Genomic DNA, 6,446 nt, shown 5'->3' with positions numbered 1-6,446 from the left:
TCTCGTCAATGTTTTCTAGTGCTCTACAGATACTAGAAATTTATTTATTTTTTGTTTTCTGATGTCTGTATTATCTTGCCATTATTTAAATAAGGTTACTCCTTTTCCCATCCCATTGTATATAGAAAATTGTTTATTATTATTCCCTTTGAATCACAGAATCAAAGAATGGTTGGAGTTGGAATGGACCTCTGGAGATCATCTAGTCCAACCCACCTGCTAAAGCAGGTTCACTCAGAGCAGATCACACAGGAAGGTGTCCAGGCGGGTCTGGAATGTCTCCAGAGAAGGAGACTCCATAGCCTCTCTGGGCAGCCTGTTCCAGTGTCTGTCACCCTTACTGAGAAGAAGTTTCTTCTCAAATTTAAGTGGAACCTCCTGTGTTCCAGACCCAGCTCTCTCAGTCTCTCCTCATAAGAAAGGTGCTGCAGACCCCAGTCATCTTCATAGCCCACCACTGGACTCCCTCCAGTAATTCCTTTTCTTTCTTAAACTGCAGAGCCCAGAACTGGATGCAGTATTCCAGATGCGGCCTCAGCAGGGCAGAGTAAAGGGGGAGGATAATGTCCCTTGACCTGCTGGTCACTCTCTTCCAGGGTGCATTAAGAATGAGTTTCCATTTAAAATTTCCAGCATAAAATTTTCTCTTTTCACAGTTTTTGCCTTTTGTTGCTTAACATGTTATTTTTTTGAATAACTGAAACATCCAGACAATTTCTAAAGAATTTCTTATTCACTAATTTGGTTATCACAACTGAAGTTCAAAAGAGCTATTCTTTGCATCACTGAAACTGCATATTACTTGTTTCAGTACATTAAAATAATTTTGAATTTTGCCCTCATCTGGCATCATGTGACTATACCTTCCAGTCTGTTTTTATTCATTGCTTTAAGAGGTGTGCAACCTATTCTGTTATCCAAACCATTAATGATAATATTGAATAGCATCAGATTAGCAGATTGTTATCAGTGTCTGTCCAGCCCTTTGCACTTGCTAGCCAGCTGTGCCATGGAGCAAACAGCAGCACGAGTACAGCCACGTGGAGGCATTGGAGTAGCTTATGGCTCCAGATGTACCTGACTGGTAACCAGGATTCAGGTCTTTAGGAGGGGAAAAAACAACAGCCTTCCTAAAGAATTGCACCTTGCCACGTGTGGCTGCAAGGCATTAAAAGAGCATAGGTTTGCCTTGGGATAACTCTGTGGCATGTATTCAAGATATGTTGTTTTTCCCAAGTTTATAGTTTGGTTTATACCGCTACATTTCATTGATGAAAGGAGGAGGTTTTGGCAATAACAGTGAAAGAACATTTTCTCCATGCTTGGGAAATAATTAGCAGACAGAACATGAGGAATGTAAATTGTTCCTCTGGGACAATTCAGAGAACAGGCTGCTTCACCGTCAGAGTACAACTTGTGGGCAACCCATGTAAGCACGATCAGCGTGAGTGCTGTATATGTACAAAATACAGGTGTAGGAGGAACTGGTGGTAATCTAAGAGTTCCCTTTCAAGCACAGTTTTGAGACAGGAGATTTGGTACCAGCATTAACAAAGTCAGATACTGTCCAATGTGAAAGAAATTCTGCTGCATTCCTCTGAGCCACAAATGATAGACAGCAGTGGGGAAATTGTGCTGGGATATGTGAAACATAGATGGACGTTAAAGGTATGCTGGGAAGTGACGACACAGTTCTTTGTGTTTAAGAAGTAGAACAAATACAATATTAAAAAAAAAAAAATTCCTTGCAGCACTATCTCTTCTCTTTGTTTGTAGTTTACAAGACCTTGAGCTCTGTTCCTCCCCCACATACAAATGTCTGATTGGATTATTAATATTGCATCAACTTTAAGCTTGTTTGGTTTAGCTTTGAGCCACTACATTTTATTTTTCTTAAAACCAACTGTTAATTTCAAATGCTACTCAAATAGCAAGTCCAGTTTTGAAAAATCACAAAACAGTAATTTGAAAATAGGGCATGTTTTGGTACCAAATTTATCTTGTCCTCTTCACCTTTCTTTCATGTGTCTTTATTCCCCTCTCTGTCTCTTGTTATATTATTAAGTTGGCTGGGGAAGTGATTTTTGTTCAGTGCTTGTATAGCAGCCAGTGCAGTGAGGTTCTGGCTTATGCCCCAGGGTGCTTCACCTGTGCAATTTGAGTTGCACCTTGTCAACCTAGACCTACCAGTAGCTGCTGTGCTGCATTTCACTATTATGGTTGTGTTTGTTATCCAAGAGACAAATGCTTTCATCACTATAATTTTGTGGGAATAACAATGCTCACATCTATACATTTAAAATATATTCGCCTTTTGAATGCTTCATCTCAAAAAGGGCACAACACAATCTACACAAGTGCAGAGAAGGATGACTGATACTATAAAGGTATAGTACAGTTATTTCTCATAAGCCTATAAGCCATGACTTAGTACCAAACGGAAATTAAAATCACTTGATTACTTGTCAGGAAGTTTGAAACTAGCACAGGGAAATATTCTTTCGTGTGATATACACTTCAGTTATGGATGTCATCGCTGCAGGCTGTGGATTCACAAGGAGGGTTATGAAGTGCAAGGACACAGGCATCTTAGGAAGTCCTGGACTATCAACATTGGAAACTTAGATGGATATACTAGGGAAGTTATCTCACTGTAAGCTTGCTTCTTAGTTTTGTTTGGTTTTGTTTTAATATTTGATTGTTTGTTTTGTTCTAATAGCTCTTCTCAAGGCACTTGCTAATTTCTTGTAGAAACTATTCAGCATGGCATGACCTACTTGGATCTTTTGTCCAACTCACTGCAGCCACCATTACATAGGTAGAAGCTATCTCTGCTGGATAACTCCTGGTCTGTAATTTTGGGACAACAGTGTTGGGAAGCTTCAAGTGCCACTTGTTTGTAGCCAGAAGGTCTCCAAGCTCTTTGTTCAAGTTAATGAACACTGGAAAAACAAATTGTTCTGTGATGATTTTGTAATCAAAATGAGAGTTTGAGCAGAAAAATGGGTGACACTGTCCAAACTATTTGTGTGTGCATTTTTTCTTCTCCGTAAATGGTTTCGTGTAAGATAACTTGAGATTTGGCTTGGGTTAATAGGTTACTTCTAATTTAGTAGGAGAGAAGACCCTTGTTGGATTCGTGACAATACATAGGAAGTCATTCTTACCTGTCCTCATCAGATGGATGTTTTAGACGTGGGGCCCCACACAATAAGAACATGCAGATTCTTGGCTCCAGCTGTATCTACAAAATATACTGCAGGACATCTCTGCCTTACATCAAACCTTTCCTTGGCCAAGCTGGAGGAATGCTCCCTTTTTGACTTTACAGCAAGTAAGTTCAGTTTGCCTGTGCTCTGCAACCTTGTTTCAGCCGAGATGAGTAAAGCTACCCCAGCCTCCCCATGTCAACAACTGGGGAAGGGAAGCAGGGAGGGAAACAAAGTAAGAGGACGAGGGTGGACTAACACTTTCCCATGCTTGCTCATGAAGGCCATGATGGTTCACCTGAAGGCCACAAAGTGCAGTTATGGGAAGCTGTGGATTTTTTTTTTTTTTCTGCTGTGTTTAACTGTTTGTCTTGTATTCAGCCCAGTCACAAAACATACCATTCTCACTCTCTGCTAAAGGTTAGAGTCCTCTGATGTGTTTCTGGGATGAACAGGGGTCTGTCTTGACTTTCATGTGTTAAAAGTGAATAAATAAATAACTACATAAAAGCTCAAGGGCACGCACACGCTCTTGGTTTTCATAGCCTTGCTTGGTCATCCACAGCATGAACAGCAACTTGTGTGTGTGGTTACATCTTATTCGTGGTTATGAGTGTTCAGCACAAAAAAGGGAAATGAGGCACATTTTGAGAAAAAAGCAGTACCATCAATTAAAATAAAGGTTATGTTTTGCTTCCAGATATATTCACATAGATGAGCTTTTTCATCAAACTCATTTATGATTCTGCTAGTATAAAGAGATGGCAAAGTAGCTGTAAAATCTCTGTCAGGGTATGAAGGCCACTCAAACCATTTAAAGAAAATTCAGATCCCTACAGTAAGCCCTAAATTTGAGTAGCATGGCAGAAGCACATGTATTTCTAAGGGTGTCTGCAACCAAGCTGGAGTCGAAGGCTCTGAGTTGAGCCAAACCTGAGAGCTCTTTTAATCTGTGCTATTATCTACACTGCCAACAGACAATTTCATCATCAGGTAGTACAAATCACTTTTTAAAAAAAAAAATAATTTAGCACCAGGTTCATTACACATTTGTGAAGCCTTACTGGGGTCACCTGAATGTAGCCAGTAAGATGAATGAATGACAGCTCTGCATTGTCTGTGGCTTTATTTATTTATTAAGACCTATTTCTCCACTGATCTTGGATAGTTTGAGATCTGTTGTAGTTGGAATGGCTAGAAAGCAGAACTCAGCTAGCATGAGATTAAATTTCCTTAAATGAATGGTTGCAAGGATAATATTATCCATGATACTATCCAGCTTTTTTGGTAAATGGTTGGTCTACAGATGTTGGCCTGGCTAGATATGCAATGCAGGTAGGAGTTACCAACTTTAAGTCCAATACTACTTTTTGCTTCTCTCTATAAAACATGAATACAGTGGTCTCTGTTTGCTTGTTTTTGAGGCAGGGCAGGGAAGAGGTCAGGCTTTTACTCAAGAAGTTGACATGAAGCTACTTCCAACATTTCTAGATTTCAAAGTGAATTGTGGACTGTTAAATTACTGAAGCATCAGATCAGACTCATTGAATTTACGTACATTTTAGACAGAACATTTATTTAATTTGGGATTAGCTATAAGAGATAGAAAAGAGAGAGTAAATTATTTCTGGTTTGTGTGCAAAATCAGAAACTTCGCGTACTTTGCCTGGTAAACATGGGTTTGCATTTAATGTGAAGAATATAGTCTGTACTATAAAAACATATTTTTTTTTCTCATAAAAATATATAACTTTAGCTTACTAAATAGTCTGTACTATTCTCTCTATAAAGCATATACAAAATATAGAGGATTCTGAATTGTATATGAAAGTAACAGTTTACTTATTTTTAATTATCCCTGCCAGGAAAAGGAAATGTTAAATTGTTGAGGCTTTTCTAGGATCTGAGTGAATATTGTGATAGCAGTATTTCATGTATTGAGAGCACCACAAAAAATATTTTTGTTTCTTATTTTAAATCAAAGTACAACGTACAAACATGTTTAGAGGAATATATTTTTCACTCAAGTGTAGGCCTGAAACAAACTGCTTGTGTTTCTTTTTTCCAATGTCTTTGCAGTTTTCTGATGATTTGGAGAATTATATTTTTGAATCCTCTCATGGATATCACAGAGTTCTTTGTTGATAGTGAAATATGAGAGAAACTGACGCAAAGGCAGATATTGATGATAAAGGACGTAGGGGTTCTTGGGAAAGTCCTCTCAGCAGGAGGGTCAGGAGGGTCCTGGGGATAGCTAAGCTTTCTGAGTACACTAGTACAAAAGGGTTTAAGAGGAGAAAATGAACATGGTCATCAAGCAAGAGCAAGGAGAAGTGGCCATGTTTAATTCAGATTGCCATGTTTCATAAGTGTTACTAGGCTGGTGTTTTTTTAGGATGAAGGTGCTTTGGGACCAGTCAACTCTGAGGCTCTTAGAGAGTTTTAACATGTTGGAAATACTGGAAATAATTTTCTAAATCATGGTAGGCTCGCTGATTTATTTGGTTGACTGAACCTTGTCAGTCACTGAATCAGGTGAGAAGTTTGTATAGTGTTTGGTTCAGATAGCATCCTCAGCTAGGTTTTGAAACAGTTTGGTAACTCTGAATCGATTAAGGGTAGTATTACTTCCCAAATAGGGAGCTGATGTTTTGTTAAGCACAGAGTTTAAAAGGACTCTGAGACTTCAAAGTCCTTCACCTACTGAGTAGGTAATACAAAGCCTGCAAGCCAGAGACCATTGCTCTGGAATTTTATTACACTCTATGTCCCACAGAAGAAATTGAAATTGCACAAGGAAACAGACCGTTAACTTATTTGGTGGGGTTAAGAGTTCGATGTTTTTCAACTGTCCTTCTTTTTGTTAGTTTTTCACTCTTTCTTCACTTGTACTGTGAGAAAAGGTAACAGAAAGTTTGTTTTCACTGTGGAGTCTCAGTCCAGATGCTTTAAGTGAAGGTGTAGAAATTACAAGATAAGCCTTCCTTATCCATGCCTTTGAGATCTGTGGATGCGAGAGGAGATTACGATGTTTGTAACCAAGCTGTTTGAGTGCAAATTGGATAGTGAAAAGCAGTTTTCAACATTCAATTTCTGAGGTACATGCCAGTGCACTCTTTGCTTTCATCTCTGATTGCCAACATCCTGAGCAGATATGTATCTGTGTGTGGTGAGTGGATTATTTTACTCTGTCAGGCTTTACATCATAAAGGAGGAACACCTTGACCTTGCTGATAG

This window comes from Columba livia, chromosome 4, assembly GCF_036013475.1.
Source record: "Columba livia isolate bColLiv1 breed racing homer chromosome 4, bColLiv1.pat.W.v2, whole genome shotgun sequence".
NCBI lineage: Eukaryota > Metazoa > Chordata > Aves > Columbiformes > Columbidae > Columba > Columba livia.
Note: the sequence above shows the minus strand (reverse complement) of the source record.